The sequence below is a fragment of the Loxodonta africana genome, chromosome 3 (genome assembly GCF_030014295.1).
Source record: "Loxodonta africana isolate mLoxAfr1 chromosome 3, mLoxAfr1.hap2, whole genome shotgun sequence".
Classification (NCBI taxonomy): domain Eukaryota; kingdom Metazoa; phylum Chordata; class Mammalia; order Proboscidea; family Elephantidae; genus Loxodonta; species Loxodonta africana.
Genome location: NC_087344.1, coordinates 16407434 through 16427864, shown reverse-complemented (window position 1 = coordinate 16427864; position 20431 = coordinate 16407434). Strand labels below are relative to the sequence as shown.

General features: G+C 40.3%; 1 pseudogene; it reads right to left on the bottom strand.

The window, feature by feature from the left end:
- Positions 1-12800: 12800 nt before the first annotated feature.
- On the bottom strand, positions 12801-19901 carry LOC135230617 (vomeronasal type-2 receptor 116-like; annotated as a pseudogene).
- Positions 19902-20431: the final 530 nt, after the last annotated feature.

The window sequence follows — 20431 nt, the reverse complement described above, 5'->3', positions numbered from 1 at the left end:
ACTGAGACTAGAAAGACCCTGGTTGTCATGGACCCCAGACCTTCTTTTGGCTCAGGACAGGAACCATTCCCAAAGCCAACTCTTCAGACAGAGATTAGACTGGACAATGTGTTGGAGAGGGATGCTGGTGAGGAGTGAGCTTCTTGGCTCAGGTGGACACTACGTTGGCATCTCCTGCCTTGAGGGGAGATGAGAGGGTAGATGGAGTTAGAAGTTGGAAAAGTGGACACAAAAAAGAGAGTGGAGAGAGGGAGCAGGCTGTCTCATTTGCAGGAGAGCAATTGGGAGTATGTAGCAAGGTGTATACAAGTTTTTGTGTGAGATTGACTTGATTTGTAAACTTTCACTTAAAGCACAATAAAAATTAAAAAAAAAAGAAAAAAAAAATCAATGAATAAGGATCAAAGCAAATATGGCTCCAAAAAAGACTGCCAGCTCTACCCTGCCTACTCGGTAATCATTCCTTTGATTTTCAAACCTGTTAATGGATATTACAATACTGGTAAACTAATAAAACTGCTGAAGAAAGTAGTGAAAATATGTGAGAGCAAGGAATAAATAAGCCTTATAAATTTGAAGTCCTGGTGGCACAGTTGTTAAGATCTTGGCTAGTAACCAAAAGGCCAACAGTTCATATCCACCAGCTGCTCCTTGGAAACCCTTTGGGGCAATTCTACTCTGTTCTGTAGGGTCACTATGAGTCAGAATTGGCTCTGCAGCAACTGGTTTGTTTTTTTATTTTTTATTAATTGTGGCAACATATAGAAGACAATGGTCCCAGTTAATTTTTTTTTGAGTTATTATGTGCCAGGCATTGTATTAAGTGCTTGTAGTAGGTATAGGAATTAACTTCCCAACAGAAAATATACTCTACATGGTCAGTCTAAGGCTCTCAGAGCAATTATATTATTTTCCCCCAAACAGAACTTTAATATCACTAGTGTTCAACACGTCAAATCTATTCTAGAGATGGTGTCTAAAATCAGGTGGGATATACTCAAGATTATATTTTGGCTCTTGTAGACTTGCTCTAATTTTCTTCAGTTTCAGCTTGAACTTACATATGAGCAATTGACGGTCTGTTCCACAGTTGGCCCCCTGGCTTTGTTCTGACCGATGATATTGAGTTTTTCCATTGTCTCTTTCCACAGATGTAGTCGAGTTGATTCCTGTGTGTTCCATCTGGCGAGGTCCATGTGTATAGCAGCTGTTTATGTTGGTGAAAGAAGGTATTTGCAATGCAGAAATCATTGATCTTGTAAAATTCTATCCTTCGATCTCTGGCATTTTTCTATCAGCAAGTCCATATTTACCAGCTACCAACCCTTTTTCTTTGTTTCCAACTTTCTCATTCCAGTCACCAGTAATTGTCATCCTGATTGCATGTTTGATCAAATTCAGACGGCAGCAGCTGACAAAAATCTTCAACTTCTTCCTGTTTGGCCTTAGTGGTTGGACTGTAGATTTGAATAATAGTCATATTAATTGGTCTTCCTTGTAGGTGTATGGATATTATCCTATCACTGACAGCGTTGTACTTCAGGGTAGATCTTGTAATTTTCTTTTTGATGATGAATGCAACACCATTCCTCTTCAAGTTGTCATTCCCAGCATAGTGGACTATATGATTGTCCAATTCAAAATGGCCAATACCAGTCCATTTCAGCTCACTAACGCCTAGGATATCAATGTTTATGCATTCCATTTCATTTTTGAAGATTTCAAATTTTCCTAGATTCATACTTCATACATTCCAGGCCCCAATTTTTAATGGATGTTTGCAGCTGTCTTCTCGTTTTGAGTCATACCACATCAGCAAATGAAGGTCCCACAAGCTTAACTCCATCCACATCATTAAGGTCGACTCTACTTTGAGGAAGCAGCTCTTCCCTAGTCTCCTTTTGAGTGTCTTCCAGCCTGGGGGGCTCATCTTCCAGCAGTATATCAGACAATGTTCCGCTGCTATTCTTGAGGTTTTCACTGGCTAATTCTTTTCAGAAGCAGACTGCTGGACCCTTCTTCCTAGTCTGTCTTAGTCTGGAAGCTCAGCTCAAACCTGTCTTCTATGGGTGATTCTGCTGGAACCTGAATACTAGTGGCATAGTTTCCAGCATCACAGTAGCATGCCAGGCCCTACAGTGTGACAAACTGACAGATCTTCAGCATATCCCACCTGAATTTAGAGAACACCTCAAGAATAGATTTGACACGTTGAACACTAGTAACCGGAGACCAGATGAGTTGTAGCATAACATCAAGGACATCATACATGAAGAAAGCGAGAGGTCATTGAAAAGACAGGAAAGAAAGAAAAGACCAAGACGGATGTCAGAGGAGGCTCTGAAACTTGCTCATGAACGTCGAGCAGCTAAAGCAAAAGGAAGAAATGATGAAGTAAAAGAACTGAGCAGAAGATTTCAAAGGGCACCTCGAGAAGACAAAGTATTATAATGATGTGTGCAAAGAGCTAGAGATAGAAAACTAAACGGGAAGAACATCCTTGGCATTTCTCAAGCTGAAAGAACTGAAGAAAAAAATTCAAGCCTTGTGTTGCAATAGTGAAGGATTCTATGCGGAAAATATTAAATGACAGGGGAAGCATCAAAAGAAGATGGAAAGAATACACAGAGTCATTATACCAAAAAGAATTAGTCAACTTTCAACCATTTCAAGAGGCAGCATATGATCAGGAACCGATGGTACTAAAAAAAGTCGTCCAAGCTGCTTTGAAGGCACTGGTGAAAAACAAGGCTCCAGGAATTGATGGAATATCAATTGATTTGTTTCAACAAACAGATGCAGCGCTGGAGGTGCTCACTAATCTATGCCAAGAAATATGGAAGATAGCTTCCTGGTCAACTGACTAGAAGAGATCCATATTTATGCATATAAAGGTGATCCAACTGAATGTGGAAATTATAGAACAATATCATTAATATCAAACGCAAGCGAAATTTTGCTGAAGATCATTCAAAAATAGCTGCAGAAGTATATCGACAAGGAACTGCCAGAAATTCAGGCCAGTTTCAGAAGAGCACGTGGAAACAGGGATGTCATTGCTGATGTCAGATGGATCTGGCTGAAAGCAGAGAATACCAGAAGGATGTTTACCTGTGTTTTATTGACTATGCGAAGACATTGGACTGTGTGGATCATAACAAATTATGCATAACATCACGAAGAATGGGAATTCCAGAAGACTTAATTGTGCTCATGAGGGACCTTTACATAGATCAAGAGGCAGTTGTTCGGACAGAACAAGGGGATATTGATTTGTTTAAAGTCAAGAAAGTTGTGGGTCAGGGTTGTATTCTTTCACCATACCTCTTCAATCTGTATGCTGAGCAAATAATCTGAGAAGCTAGACTATATGAAGAAGAACAGGGCATCAGGATTGGAGGAAGACTCATTAACAACCTGCATTATGCAGATGACACAACCTTCCTTGCTGAAAGTGAAAAGGACTTGAAGCACTTACTAACGAAGATCAAAGACCACAGCCTTCAGTATGGATTGCACCTAAACGTAAAGAACACAAAAATCCTCACACCTAGACCAACAAGCAACATTATGATAAACGGAGAAAAGACTGAAGTTGTCAAGGATTTCATTTTACTTGGATCCACAATCAACAGCTATGGAAGCAGCAGTCAGGAAATCAAAAGACGCATTGCATTGGGCAAATCTGCTGCAAAGGGCCTTTTCAAAATGTTGAAAAGTAAAGATATCACCTTGAAGACTAAGGAGTGCCTGACACAAGCCGTGGTATTTTCAATCGCATCATATGCATGTGAAAGCTGGACAATGAATAAGGAAGACTGAAGAAGAATTTACGCCTTTGAATTATGGTGTTGGTGAAGAATATTGAATATACCATGGACTGCCAAAGAATGAAGAAATCTGTCTTGGAAGAATTAGAGCCAGGATGCTCTTTAGCAGCAAGGATAGTGAAACTGCATCTTAAATACTTCAGAAATGTTGTCAGGAGGGATCGGTCCCTGGAGACGGATGTCATGCTTGGCAAAGTACAGGGTCAGCAGAAAAGAGGAAGACCTTCAATGAGGTGGATTGACACAATGGCTGCAACAATGAGCTTAAGCGTTACAAAGATTGTAAGGATGGCTCAAGACCAGGCAGTGTTTCATTCTGTTGTTTTCTTAATAGATTTTATTCTGCCAATTGACTTAGATGTCTCCTGAAACCATGGTCCCCAAACTCTGCCCACACTGCACTGGCCTTCAAAGCATTCAGCTTATTCAGTAAACTTCTTTGCTTTTGGTTTGGTCCAGTTGTGCTGCCTTCGCCTGTATTGTGTGTTATCTTTCCCCTCACCTAAAGTAGTTCTTATCTACTAATTAGTGAATATCCCTCTCCCACCCTCCCGCCCTCCCCCATTTCGTACCCTTCAAAGAATATTTTCTTCTCTGTTTAAACTGTTTCTCGACTTCTTATAATATTGGCCTTATGCAATATTTTTCCTTTTGCAAACGACTTATTTCACTCAGCGTAATGCCTTCCAGATTCCTCCATGTTGTGTAATGTTTGACAGTTTCATCACTGTTCTTTATCGATGCCTAGTATTCCATTGTGTGAATGTACCATAATTTATTTATCCATTCATCCGTTGACGGGCACCTTGGTTGCTTCCACCTTTTTCCTATTGTAAACAGTGCTGCAATGACCATGGGTGTGCATATACCTGTTCATGAAAAGGCTCTTATTTCTCTAGGATATATTCCAAGGAGTGGGATTGCTGGATCGTATGGTAGTTCTATTTCTGGCTTTTTAAGGAAGCGCCAAATCGATTTCCAAAGGGCTTGTACAATTTTGCATTCCCACCAGCGGCGTGTAAGTGTTCCAATCTCTCCACAGCCTCTTCAACGTTTATTGTTTTGTGTTTTTTGGATTAATGCCTGCCTTGTTGGAGTGAGGTGGAATCTCACTGCAGTTTTGATTTGCATTTCTCTAATGGCTAATGATCGTGAGCATTTCCCGTGTATCTGTTAGCTACCTGAATGTCTTCTTTAGTGAAGTGTCTATTCATATCTTTTGCCCATTTTTAAATTCGGTTATTTGTCTTTTTGCAGTTGAGTTTTTGCAGTACCATGTACCTTTTAGAGATCAGGCACTAACCAGAAATGTCATAGCTAAAAACTTTTTCCCAGTCTGTAGGTAATCTGCATTCTTTTGGTGAAGTCTTTTGATGAGCCTAAGTGTTTGATTTTTAAGAGCTCCCAGCTATCTAGTTTTACTTCTGCATTGTAAGTAATGTTTTGTATACTGTTCATGCCATGTATTAGGGCTCCTAACGTTGTCCCTATTTTTTCTTCCATGATCTTTATCATTTTAGATTTTATATTTAGGTCATTGATCCATTTTGAGTTAGTTTTTGTGCATGGAGTGAGGTATGGGTCTTGTTTCATTTTTTTGCAGATGGATATCCAGGTATGCCAGCACCATTTGTTAAAAAGACTGTCTCAGACAGGGCCACATGAGCCAGAGACTTACATCATCCTGAGACCAGAAGAACTAGATGGTGCCCAGCCACAACCGATGACTGCCCTGACAGGGAGCACAACAGAGAACCCCTGAGGGAGCAGCAGATCAGTGGGATGCAGACCCCAAATTCTCATAAAAAGACCAGACTTAATGGTCTGACTGAAACTAGAAGAATCCCGGCGGTCACGGTCCCGAAACCTTCTGTTGGCCCAGGACAGGAACCATTCCCGAAGACAACTCATCAGACATGGAAGGGACTGGACAATGGGTTGGAGAGAGATGCTGATGAAGAGTGAGCTACTTGTATCAGGTGGACACATGAGACTGTGTTGGCATCTCCTGTCTGGAGGGGAAATAGGAGGGTAGAGAAGGTTAGAAACTGGCAAAACCATCATGAAAGGAGAGACTCGAAGGAGGGAGACGGCTGACTCAGGGGGAGAGTAAGTGGGAGTATGGAGTAAGGCGTATATAAGCTTATATGTGACAGACTGACTTGATTTGTAAACTTTCACTTAAAGCACAATAAAAATTATTTAAAAAAAAAGACTGTCTTTTCTCCATTTAACTGTTTTGGGGCCTTTGTCAAATATCAACTGCTCATATGTGGATGGATTTATGTCTGGATTCCCAATTCTGTTCCATTGGTCTATGTATCTGTTGTTGCACCAGTACCAGGCTGTTTTGACTACTGTGGCGGTATAATAGGTTCTAAAATCAGGTAGAGTGAGGCCTCCACTTTGTTCTTCTTTTTCAGTAATACTTTACTTATCCGGGGCCTCTTTCCCTTTCATATGAAGTTGCTGATTTGTTTTTCCATCTCATTATAGAATGTCTTTGGAATCTGAATCAGAATTGCATTAAATACATAGATCACTTTTGGTAGAATAGATATTTTTATAATGTTAAGTCTTCCTATCCATGAGCAAGGTGTGTTTTTCAACTTATGCAGGTCTCTTTTGGTTTCTTGCAGAAGTGTATTGTAGTTTTCTTTGTATAAATCTTTTACAATCTGGTAAGGTTTATTCCTAAGTATTTTATCTTTTTCGGGGCTACAGCAAATGGTATTGATTAGGTTTTTTCCTCTTCGATGTTCTTTTTGTTGGTGTAGAGGAATCCAACTGATTTTTGTATGTTTATCTTGTATCCCAATAGTCTGCTGAACTCTTCTATTAGTTTCAATAGTTTTCTGGAGGATTCCTTAGGGTTTTCTGCGTCTAACATCATGTCATCTGCAAATAGAGATAATTTTACTTATTCCTGCCAATCTGGATGCCCTTTATTTCTTTGTCTAGCCTAATTGCTCTGGCTAGGACTTCCAGCACAATGTTGAATAAGAGCGGTGGTAAAGGGCATCCCTGTCTGGTTCCCGTTCTTAAGGGGAATGCATTCAGGCTCTCTACATTTCGGATGATGTTGGCTTTGGATGCCCTTTATTATGTTGAGGAATTTTCCTTCTATTCCAATTTTGCTGAGAGTTTTTATCATGAATGGGTGTTGAACTTTGTCAAATGCCTTTTCTACATCGATTGATAAAATCATGTCATTCTTGTCTTTTGTTTTTTATATGTGGTGGATTACATTAATTGTTTTTCTAATGTTGAACTATCCCTGCATACCTGGTGAGACTCCCGCTTGGTCATGGTGAATTATTTTTTTGATATGTTGTTGAATTCTATTGGCTAGAATTTTGTTGAGGATTTTTGCATCTACATTCATGAGGGATATAGGTCTATAATTTTCTTTTCTTGTGGTGTCTTTACCTGGTTTTGGTATCAGGGATACGCTGGCTTCACACAATGAGTTTGGTAGTATTCCGTCGTTTTCTATGCTCTGAAATACCTTTATTTAGTAGTAGTGGTGTTAACTCTTGTCTGAATGTCTGGTATAACTCTGCAGTGAAGTGGTCTAGGCCAGGGCTTTTTTTTTGTTGGGAGTGTTTTGGTTACCTTTTCAATCTCTTCTTTTGTTATGGGTCTATTTAGTTGTTCTACTTCTGTTTGTGTTAGTTTAGGTAGGTAGTGTGTTTCTAGGAAATGATCCATTTATTCTAGGTTTTCAAATTTGTTAGGGTACAATTTCTCATAGTAATCTGATATGATTCTTTTAATTTCAGTTGGATCTGTTGTAATATCGCCCATCTCACTTCTTATTTGGGTTATTTGCTTCATCTCTTGTTTTTCTTTTGTCAGTTTGGCCAATGGTTTATCAATTTTGTTGATTTTTTTCAAAGAACCAGCTTTTGGTCTTGTTAATTCTTTCAATTGTTTTTCTGTTTTCTATTTCATTTAGCTCTGCCCTAATTTTTAGTATTTGTTTTCTTCTGGTGCCTGAGGGTTTTTTTTTTGTTGTTGCTCTCTTTCTATTTGTTCAAGTTGTAGGGATAATTCTTTGATTTTGGCCCTTTCTTCTTTTTGGATATGTGCATTTATTGATACAAATTGACCTCTGAGCGCTGCTTTCGCTGTGTTCTGAAGGTTCTGAGAGGAAGTGTTTTTGTTCTCACTGGCATCTATGAATTTCTTTATTCCATCCTTCATGTCTTCTACCATCCAGTCTATTTTGAGCAGGGTATTGTTCAGTTTCAAAGTGTTTGATTTCTTTTCCCTGGTTTTTCTGTTATTGTTTCCACTTTTATGGCCTTATGGTCAGAGAAGATGCTTTGTAATATTTCAACGTTTTGGATTCTGCTAAGGGTTCTTTATGACCTAATATGTGATCTATTCTACATGCTGTCCCATGTGCACTAGAAAAGAAAGTATACTATGCAGCTGTTGGGTGGAGTGTTCTGTATATGTCTATGAGGTCATGTTGGTTGATTATGGCATTTAGATCTTCTGTGTCTTTATTCAGCTTCTTTCTGGATGTCCTGTCCTTCACTGAGAGTGGTGTGTTGAAGTCTCCTACTATTATTGTGGAGCTGTCTATCTCACTTTTCAATGCTGATAGAGTTTGTCTTATGTACCTTGCAGTCCTGTCATTGAGTGCATAAATATTTAATATGATTATATCTTCTTGCAATATAGTCCCTTTAATCATTATATAGTGTCCTTCCTTCTCCTTTATGACGAATTTAACTTTAAAGTCTCTTTTGTCAGAAATTAAATATTGCCACTCCTGCTCTTTTTTTCATTGTTGTTTGCTTGATGTATTTTTTTTTTCTTTTCATCCTTTGAGTTTTAGTTTGTGTCTTTAAGTCTACGTGTGTCTCTTGGAGGCAGCACATAGACAGATCATGTATTTTAATCCATTCTGCCACTCTCTGTCTCTTTATTGGTGCATTTAGTCCATTTACATTCAGCGCAAGTATGGATAGGTGTGAATTTAGTGCTATCATTTTGATGTCTTTTTTTGCATGTCATTAACAGTTTCTTTTTCCCGCTTAATTTTATGAGTTAAGTAGATTAGCTTTATATAATTGTCCTTTCTTCATTTTCATTGTTATTGACTTTGTTTCTGCTGAGTCTGTATTTTTTTCTTCTATTTCATTTTCATGTGTAGGATAGTTCGTCTCCTTTGTGGTTACCTTATTATTTACCCCTATTTTATAAATTTATAACTCACTTTTATTTCTTTGTATTGCTGTATCGTCTTCTCCATATGGAAGATCTTTTAATGTTGCCTTCTTTTACATAATAACATCGTTGTTACCCTGTTTTGAGTGTTATTTAATCTTGAATTATTTTTTTGATTTCCTTGTCTGGGTTGACTTCTGGTTGCTCTGCCCAGTGTTCTAGTCTTGAGTTGATACCTGATATTGTTGATATTCTAACCAAAGAACTCCCTTTGGTATTTCTTGTAGTTTTGGTTTGGCTTTTACAAATTCCCTAAACTTCTGTTTATCTGGAAATGTCCTAATTTCACCTTGATATTTGAGAGACAGTTTTGCTGGATATATGATTCTTGACTGGCAATTCAATTCCTGCAATGTTTTCAATATGTCATCCCATTGCCTTCTTGCCTGCATGGTTTCAGCCGACTAGTCCGAGCTTATTCTTATTGGCTCTCCTTTGTAGGAGACTTTTCGTTTATCCCTAGCTGCTCTTAAAATTCTCTCTTTATCTTTGGTTTTGGCAAGTTTGATTATAATATGTCTTGGTGATTTTCTTTTAAGATCTACCTTATGTGGAGTTCGATAAGCGTCTCGGATAGATATCTTCTAGTCTTTCACAATATCAGGGAAGTTTTCTGGCAAGGAATCTTCAACAATTCTCTCTGTATTTTCTGCTGTCCTTCCTGTTCTGGTACTCCAATCACTTGTAGGTTATTTCTCTTGATAGAGTCCCACATGATTCTTAAGGTTTCTTCATTTTTTTAAGTTCTTTTATCTGATTTTTCTTCAGATATATCAGTGCCAAGTGCTTTATCTTCAAGTTCAGAAATTCTGCCTTCCACTTGCTCCAATCTGCTTCTCTGAATTTTCTGAATTTCTGATTGCTGTCTGTCTATGGATTTTTCCAACTTATTAAATTTTTCATTGTGTTGCTGAATAATCCTTTTAATTTCTTCAATTGCTTTATCTGTGTTTCTTGGCTTCTTCTGTGTATTGCCTCATTTCCTTCCTGATGTCTTGAAGGGTTCTGTATATTAATCTTTTGTACTCTGCCTCTGGAAATTCCAGGAAGTCACTTTCATCTAAAAGATCCCTGGATTCTTTGTTTTGAGAGCTTGTTGAGGTGATCATGGTCTGTTTCTTTATGTGAGTTGATATTGAGTGTTGTCTCCGAGCCATCTACAAGTTATTGTTTTAGTTTATTTTATGTTTGCTTACTGTGTTGTAGCTTCATGCTTTGTTTTGTTTTGATATGCCCAAATGGGTTGCTTGAGTGAGCTGGCTTGATTATTTTCACCTTTAGAGCTCTGATGTCCTGTCCCCAAATGGCTAGAGCTATTATCAGGTATATCAGTCTAGAAGTCCATTCATTTTTCTTGCATGAATTCAGCTCAGTTTTTCAATTAGCTGATCATCAAGTGTGTGGTGCAGGCTTTGTCCTATAGTCTTAGAAGGGCAGGGGTAATTGGTGTAGGTACCGGTATCTGGTTGCTGCAGAGGTCACACTCTGAAAAAGGCAGGGGACTGAGAATCATCCCCCACTTGTCTCTGAGGAAGGTGTGTCCCGATCCATACAGCGTACAGGTGGGTGGGTTCTGCAGGTGGGCCACAGGCACCCAATGTTTTTGATTGTAAGGACTGGGAGGTACCAGTTATCCTTGGACCCCTGTCACAGGTGGCTGGGTGACCTGAGTGGAGCTACCAGTCCTTAGGCCCCTGATATGGGAAGGTGAAGACTGTGTTTAATAGGCAAAGCAGTCTCAAACATCAAACACCAACCTCTCCGCCACACAGCTGAAAGGGTTGCAGTCTGCCAACAAGGGCTTATTCTCCTGAAATAGGTGCACAAAAGCCATGCCGAGGGGAAAGGTACTCAAAGTCCACAGACTGTTTATGCCAGGACAGGATCCACTTCTGTCCTCAGCTCCCCCGGATAGTAAGCTGGCAAATTGTCTTTTCCCCCAGTGCTAATTTCATCCTTCTCCATGGCTGGGAGGATGGCTCTAGGCACTCAACAGGGCCCATCTCAGGCCCAGGGAAGTCAGCCACTGAAGCCGGCTTGTAAGGGGGCCTCAGGGGGTGGGGGAGTGTGGGAAAATATCCACAAGATCTTAGCTTTTGCTGAGAGCGCCATTCTGCTCTGGTTCCAGAGGTGTGAGTTGGGTGTGTGGGTGGCTGCTTCTCCCTGGGGAAACTGCTGCCGCTCCGGGAAATGCTGCCTGAGGACTCCCAGTGATTCGGTAACTCCTCTCCGCTTCTGAACCGTCTCTTCCTTCCCCTGCCCCTCAGTTCATTTTCTAAGCTTGCCTTTGATGTTCAGGGCTCCTAGCTTGTCATAAATATACTCGTTTTGTTACTGGAATAAGGTTCTTGCCTGTTACTGGTCAAGAATGAGCAGGTAACGCACATAGTTTTCCACATGAGCATAGCTTTATTGAAGAGGCTTGGGAGCAGAGACAAGGAGGGCCTAGAGCAATACTTACCCTCATCTCACAGAACAAAACAAAGGCCCACATTTTTAAAAGTTCTTGGGCGGGAAAAGATTCATGTTTATTCATAGGCATAGGTGGGGATATGTTAACTAAGGTATGCGCAGCAGCTTTCTAAGATGGCTCCTGTCCTGGAGGCCTGTGGGATTCGGAGCAGGACTTATTATTGGGTGTCACGCCCGCACAGTCTCTTGCTCCCCGGATACAATTCCCTGGCTGGGCCTGCAGCCCCTCATTGCCCCGGTGGAAGGGCTTACACAGCGGTCAGGTGGATGTTCTGTGCATGTCCCTGGGCCTGGTTTTCTCCAGCTGCTTATGAAAGGCAACTTTAAAAGGTATTTTTAGACGCCCTGCCCCATTGTTCTGAGGAATGGCTTTGTTTCTGTGCCTTGGCCCATTTCTTGTTATTTTGTTTGCAGATTTTGGGGGCCCTCTGCTCCTTGTCTTACTAAGTCTCCAGGTTCCACACTCAACCCCCATTACCTCTCTTATAATATAGTCTCTTTCTCTTGGATTTGCTTCTCCTCTAACCACACCAATCTCTTCGCTATTTTTCAAACAGGCGCCCTCTGATCTCAGGGCCTTTGCTCCCTGTCTTAGTTTCACTTGTTTTTTCAGCTCTTTGTTGTAAAGAGGGCTCGATGGAAGTGTCTGTCTATTCTGCCATCTTGGCTCCACCTCCACAAAAATGCTTGTATGGAATATCTAGAATGGACAAATCCATAGAAACACACAGAAGATTGATGGTTGCCAAGGCCTAGGAGAAGGGAAGAATTGGGAGTAACCTCTTAACGGGCAATGTGTATTGTTCTGGAGTGATAATCAGGTTCTAGAAGTAGGTGGTGGTTACAGAACATTGTGGGTTCATTAACTGACACTGATTTTGATTTAACATCAAAATGGTTCATTGCATGTTATAATAACTCTACCTCAATGATAAAACCGTTCCATCAAGTCTGGTATTTGGACGAAAAATAAGCACAAACACAAAAATCTATCAATAGAAGGAAGAAATCATGTAGGTAAGAAACCGATTCACATATATGTGAGAATTCAGTACGTGATAAAGACACCATTTAAAACAGTGGGGCAAAAATCTTGTAATAACAAGTTTATGGATAATAGATGATACATTTGTGAAAGATATGTAAACTAATTACCTCTTGAATTCAGGAATATACTAAATATATTATAAACCTACAGTTAACATTTAAAATCTCTAAGGGGGTCAAAGTGTGCCTGACCCAAGCCATGGTGTTTCCAGTTGCCTCATATGCCTATGAAAGATGGACAATGAATAAGGAAGATGGAAAAAAAAAATTGATGCCTTTGTATTATGGAGTTGGCTAAGAATACTGAATATGCAATGGACTGCCAGAAGAACAAACAAATCTGTCTTGGAAAAAGCACCGCCAGATTACTTCTTAGAAACAAGGATGTCTAGACTTCATCTCACATACTGTGGACATGTTATCAGAAGGGACCAGACACTGGAGAAGTTCATCACTCTTGGTAAAGTAGAGGATCACCAAAAAAGAGAAAGACCCTCAGTGAGATGGATTGACACAGTGGTGGCAACAACGGGCTCAAGCATAACAATGGTCATGAAGATTGTGCAAGACCAGGCAGTGTTTCATTCTGTTGTCCCTAGGGTCTCCGTGAGTCAGAACCAACTCAACAGCACCTAAAAACAACAACAAAGGGTTCAGAAGAGAATAGAATAGAAAGCCTCAGTACAACTTAAATATTTTCCAAAAAACATGATTGTTTACAGCGTCTCTCAGTTGACTAAAGGAAGTGTAGTAATTAATGCACAAACAACATTTTCTGGATAACCATTAATCTGAGATAACATTCACATTTGTGATCATGAAGGCTGGCTGAGAAATGCTGTACACAAGAATTCCAGAACTAAAGGAGGCAGAACTTGTTCCAAAGTAAAGAAGTAAAGCAGTTTCAACTATTTTCTAACATCTGGATGCAAAATCACCTGGTTTATTGTTCGGTAGCCTAAAAACCAGATAGGCACTAGTGAGAGAAATTCTTAGACCACATCTTTCCCCTGAAATCTATTTTGTCCCTTAGTTCTTTCAAAGCATTCTTATCAGGCTTTATTAGAATAATGTAGCACTTTGGGGCAAAGATGCAACCTAGTAGCCCCAAACTAGAGGTCAAGATGGAGAAGATCTCCATGGCCACCATGGCCTTCCCCTTGGTGCTGTGGTAGACAGGAAGGAAGGTGACCCAAACACTGCAGAACATCAGCATGCTGAATGTCAGAATCTTGGCTTCACTGAAGGTATCAGGCAGGTTCCTGGCGCCGTAAGCCAAGGAAAAAGTCCCCGTGGCCAAGGATCCCAGGTATCCCAGGACACAGTAGAAGGCAGTGACTGAGCCCTTACTGCACTCAACGATGAGGTGTCTGGGCTCAGAGTGTGTGTCTATGTCAATGAAAGGGGGAGAGGTACCCAGCCAGATACCACAGATAATCACTTGGATTAGAGAGCAGATGGCAACCACAGAGTTAGAAGCCCCTGAAACCAGCAACCACCTCATGGTTCTTCCGGGTTTCATGGCCTTCAATGCCAGAATCACAGTAAGAGTTTTGGCCAAAACAGTAGAAACAGCCACAGTGAACACAACTCCAAATGTGATGTGTCAGAGAAGGCAGGTGGCTGTGTTGGGACAGCCAATGAAGAGTAAGGAGCAGAGGAAGCCAGGAGGAGGGAGAGGAGCAGCATGTAGCTAAGAGCGTGGTTGTTGGCCTTGACTATGGGAGTGTCTCAGTGCTTCACAAAGACCCACAGAACCGCAGCTGTGACAACAGAGAAGCACAAGGCAATGCAGGCCAGAGTCACCCCCAGTGAATCTTCAAAGGACAGGAAAGTCACAACCTTTGGGAGGCAGTGATTTCTCTCACTGTTTGGGTACTCATGGGCTGGACACTAGACACATTGCTGTGCATCTGGAGAAAAAGCAAAGATTCGGCATTTCACTTTCAAAAGCTCTTCATTTTACCAAGTTTACATTTGCCTTCTTTGTGCACACTGACCTCCTCAGATTAATACTCAGACACACCAGATTAAGATTCTGTATTCCTGACCCAGAAACCCTGGTGGCGCAATAGTTAAGTGCTACCACTGCTAACCAAAATGTCGGCAGTTCGAATCTGCCAGGCACTCCTTGGAAACTCTATGGGACAGTTCTACTCTGTCCTATAGGGTCACTATGAGTCAGAATCGACTCGGTGGCAGTGGGTTTTTAGGTTTATTCCTGATCCAGGGAGAATGCTTTCAGCTGCAGGTAAGAAAAAACCCAGTCAAACTGAATCTTCAGCTAATGGTACAAAAAAGGTCTATTATATTGTTAAGCACTAAGATTGTCACAACCATTTCCTCTGCCGTCCCCAGTGTATTCTTGATGATTGGCCCTGTACTGCCATAGTTTACAGTATTTTCATGGAATAATCAAGTCTAAAAGTTTCCTTATTCTCACTCAGATTGAGACAGAAAGAAGATTCATGTAGCTCTCTGAAGTGTGAGGATTATCTTTCCCAAAACAATTTAGCACTGTTCTTCTTGATGTTTCTAACCATAAAGGTTCCCTCCTCCCCCCTTTTTTTTCTAAATCAGTTACTGGCTGTGATGGTTAAGGCTGTGTGTCGACTTGACTGGGCCATGATTCTCAGTGGTTTGAGAGTCCTGTGATGCTGTGATGACTTCCATGATGAGACTTGATATTATGGGATCATCTCCATGATGGGATCTTCTGTGAGTAACCAATCAGTTGAAAGGGAGTTTCCTCGGGTGTGTGGCCTGCATTGAATATAAGTGGATATTCTGGCAAGACTTGTGGGCTTTTACTCATTCTGGATCCGGCAGGTGTTCATCTCCTGTTCATCTGACCTTAGATTCTTGGGACTTGAGCTAGCAGCTTTCCTGTGGCCTTGCCTGCTGGTCTTGGGATTCATCAGTCTTCACAGCCTGTGAGTGTGAGCCGTGCTCTCTGACCTGCTGATCTTGGGTTCGCCAGTCTCTGTGGCTATGTGCATCAGGAGAATCCTCTATCTTGAACCACAGACTTGGGATGCCCCAGCCTCTACAACCGTGTGAGCCATTTTCTTGATATAAATGCATATATTTATACACCTTATTGGTTTTTCTTCTCTAGCAAACCCAGTCTAAGACACAGGTTAAGGTGCTGGGAATTCACATTGACCAGTAGGGGCTATAACTAGTTCTGAACTTTGCTTTAACTTCGCACAAGATTCATAAGCTATGGGGTAAAAAACCCTGTTTCAGTAAAGTCAATTCCTACACACAGCAAACCTATAGGACAGAGTAGAACTTCCCCATAGGGTTTCCAGGTAGTGGCTGGTGAATTCAAACTTCCCGCCCTTTGCTTAGCAGACAAATGCCTAACAACTGTGCTAAGGGGTACAGAGATAGATACCAGAACATTCTTTGGGATTTGGTGGGAAGGTATGAAGGATGGATATTGCAGAAGCAAACGACAATGCCTTCTTATATTTCTTTTCTGGTTTAATAATAAGGAGTGTATCCTTTGACATATTGACCTTTTCATGAATATATAATGTCCCTTCTTTGTTGTAATGATTTTTTGCTCAAAGTCTACATTGTCTGGTATTAGCATAGCAGCTCCAGCCCTCTTTTGGCTAATATTTGCATGGAATATCAATGTTCCATCCTGTCACTTTCACCGTATGTGTGTCTTTATGACTCACTGTATGTGAGTTTCTTATATGCAGTATTCGATCATTTATTTTTTTCTTTTCAATCCATTAGGCCAATCACTGCCTTTTAATTGGAGAGTTTAATCAATTTATATGGAAGGTAATTATTGATAAAAGAAGACTTCTGCTTTTTGTTTTCTACTTATCGTATGCCTTTTTTGTTCCAGAATTCCCGCATGATGGTCTTTTTTAATGATTCATATATTTTTTTCTTGTGTACTATTTTGATTCCCTCTTGGGTATTTTTCTGCATGTATTTTATAATTACATATATACAAAAAACATGTATACATAATCATGATTAATTGATTTTTATCTTGCAACTATTTAGATTACCTCTTGTATATTTTTTCAGCGTATATTTTAGTGTATTCCTTAGTAGAGACCTTAGAGCTTACGATTATCATCTTAACTTTATAACAATCTATTCTGAATTAACACCAATTTAGTTCCAATAGTGTACAAAAGATCTACTCCTTTCCCATAATGTCATAGCAATATTAGGTATAAAAGTAAATATGGTGAATGAATGAGTGAAAGAAAAAACAGAAGACAATCATGGCCTAGGACCCCACTGCAACTTCCCCTTCCTGTCCTTTTCATGGAGAGAATGGCGCGAGGGCTGGGGTTATTAGAGGGGAGTCATAAACATTCATACCTGTCTGATTTGAAGTCTCTGTCTCTAGGCAAATTGTACAAATAAAGCAACAGAATGGCCTTTCTTCTTCTGGAATTTTCCTGGATCCTGGACCACAGCTCTGGCTACAGATTGAGGAGTCTGCAGAGAAACAAGGATGCATTGGTTATTACTTTGCACATTATTAGCAGTTTGTCCACTAATAAGCAAGAAATTGGATCTTCTATTACACTTTCTGGCACTTTTCCAGCTCCATCCTGTTGATACTACCTAGATCTCTAAATATAAATTACCAATAATATTTTTCCTCTTTCTTTAACTGGTTACACATACAATCAAAATTTTACCAAAGTAGCTGGTGACTTTTATCTCATACATCACCTGAAACATCCCCTGAGTGTTTCTCTCCTTTTTTTTTTGCTACTTTATCTTAAAGTCCTTTCAGTGTAGGTCACTGTATCATAAGGATTCTGAGGCCTTGTATGTCCAAGGATAATTTTACCATGCCCCCATACTTGACTGGATATAAGAGTTTAGGTATTACATGGAAGAATTTAACAATGTGATAAATAGACTTCCTACTAGAGGTACCTACATAAATAAATTGAAGTGTACCAGCAAAGAACGATGAGTGGATGTTATGGACCAGATATTGGGGTTAATCCAAATCTGAGTTCATGAGTTCAGGTATAGTACCCCTTTGTCGGGCATTTAATGAAACCTTAAAAGTGGAAGTATCACTTCTGTACAAACATCCACAAAACTGCCCAAGATTGATAAACTGTAGTAAGTTGGATGAAATGACGGGCAGTGCTTTCAGAAGATAAACAAAACAATGATGACTTCTCGATAGACAAATTACCGATAGAAAAAAGAATGAGGATGAAATCTATAAAGAGATCGCTGAAATCCAGAGTCTATCTGTGTTTACAGTGCATCTAAACATAGGGATTGGAGCATGCATGATTAAGACTCTTCTGTGATATATGGAGGATAACCAAGTATAAAATTTAAAAAGTAGGTCCATTACCTCCCTTCAGTGTATGCATTCCAATACTTATCGGCTAATCGAACCCAAATTAAAAACAATCAAACAATTACACATATAAACTTACTCTTCCCAGAGGTGCAGCCATATAATATGTGAAAGTAATATCATAAATTTAGCCCTGGGTTAACAGGGTGCCAACTCAATCGCCTCTCATGGCTCTGTTCAGATAAAGCTACAATGTATACGTCCAATTTTGAGATGATGTCATACCTCTTTGAATCCAACAGGCCATTCTATCATCTCTTTGTTGATGACTAACTCTTGATCGTGTGGATTATTGAAGATAAACTCTCCGATTTTAATCAGCAGGCTAAAATCACCAGTAAAATTCACAGGGTTTCCAATATCATACCGTGTCATAGAGTTTTTTTTCTCATCCAAGAATATATTGTCCCCAGTGCTGTTTGTAAATTGGATATTCCTTATAAATGGATGAAGCTAGAGGTGAGGCATAATTTTAAAACAGGATTGCATTCAAATTAGAGATGGAGGGCTCATACCTACCAATTAATTCTTCTTTCCCCACCTCTCTACCCTCACGATTTTGTTATGGTAGTTGCTGATTTTTTTGTGTGTGCCCACCATCTCATGGTCTCAAGGGAGAATGCCACCAGGGCTCCAGAATAATGGAGGCCTAATCAAATCCAATCATGACACCATTTAGAGGTTGGCTTACATGTTTGCTTTGATCCAACCCTGACCAAAAAAGTCTGCTCGCGGCTTCATTAAAAGTGGTGTAAATGAAGATTTTAACATCCCAACAAATCCATTTTCATCCTAGGTAATCCCAGAATCTTACATGTATTGTGTGGGTTTTCATATGTCAAATTGGGACTATAACCCCCGCTCCCATGATGTCGCAGGTTTGGTAAGAAAAAATAAATAAAGTACTTGTCAGAGTGTCACCAGGTATGGCTCAAAAAAAGAACATTTCCCAAAGACATTTTAGAATACCAAGGAAGGGGAATGTATGTATCCCAGGGAGAAATAGAGACTTGACCCATTTTTACCTACCTGTGAATTCGCATGAGTTGTGGTTGGGTCATATCTTACATATTAGGCCTTAAGAAACTTTTCTGATAACCATTTCTTATTGCATGGTCTTTAACTGAACCTCTCCCCACACCCCATGACCAGGGTTTTCCAAGTTGATACTCAAAAATTGCACTTATCAGTATATCCACTGGGAACAATCTTTCATTCATTTTGCCGCATCCTATTGACCATGAGTCACAAGCCTGGTCATGCTGCTGTGCCTCAATAGAATATCACCAATGCCATTAGGTGAACAATACAAATCCTGCCTCTGGAGGAGATGTACCTGCCAGGGGAGGAGCGTAGGTCCCTCTGCATTTCCTGTAGATCCCATTTCTGTGTTAATCAGAAGCATTTCATGGAGGGCTTGGGCCACAGTATATACAGCATCATAGACAGGATAGCTAGAATCAGACAAGTTCATCATGCCCATAGAGACTGGCACCGACTCTAAGGAAGCATTTGGTGGGCAGTTCTCGATTTCTCCACATTGTGTCCCGACAATCAAACAATTAAATATTTGAAGCCAGATTTTCCTGAGGTAAAAGTCTTCTGGATACCTGGATGGGTTCACTCCCTTGACAAAGTGTCTGAAGCCAGGGATTGCCTTCTCCCAATGTGAAAATAAGAGGCTTCCATAGATGTCATGCAAAAGATTATGCCAGTTTTCTTCCATGATCCATACCTTTCCAGAGATTAAATAAGTTTCTGTGAAATAGCTTATAAATTTGATACTCTCAGCATCACCATACAGTATATACACATTTGCTAATGAATCCCTGATCCTGTCTCTCAACATCAACGTACTGACTTCGTGTAGTCTCCTGATCTCAGAGACTTTTTCTACAAAGGCCACACAGATACTTTCCTTTACTATCTCTGCTTCCAGGTCCTGGAGGAACTGCTCCCCTTTCATATCTTCAGAGACAAAAAGCCCCACCCAGGTCCAGCCAAAATGCATCAATACTGGATCATTCCATGGACCAGAAAGCCGTCCTTGGAGGCCATCGGATACAGTGATGGGAACCGGTCTTTGTCACTCAGAATAGGATCAAAAGGACCACATGTGACCTGAATAGGAAACAAAGAAAGGTCATGAATCTGAGTTGCATGGGATTTCAGTGGTCTTCATTAGAGAGGGAGTAAGAGAATTCTCTCTGTGGAAGGGGGAATTAATGGAATATCTGCTGAAGAAAAATAAGAAACTGCATTGGACACTCCACAGTTCTTTTTTCATTCTGTTCAAACAGAAGACCATATATTCCAGCCTCCCTGCTTTCAGGACATGATGTGTAACCCCTGGTGTGACTTTCAGGCTAAAGCATAAAAGATGATGTGGAAGATCTCCGTGTGCTCGTGATCTCCTGCAGGTCAAGAGAAGGCACTAATATCAGCTGGTGCACCTGCACGATGGTAG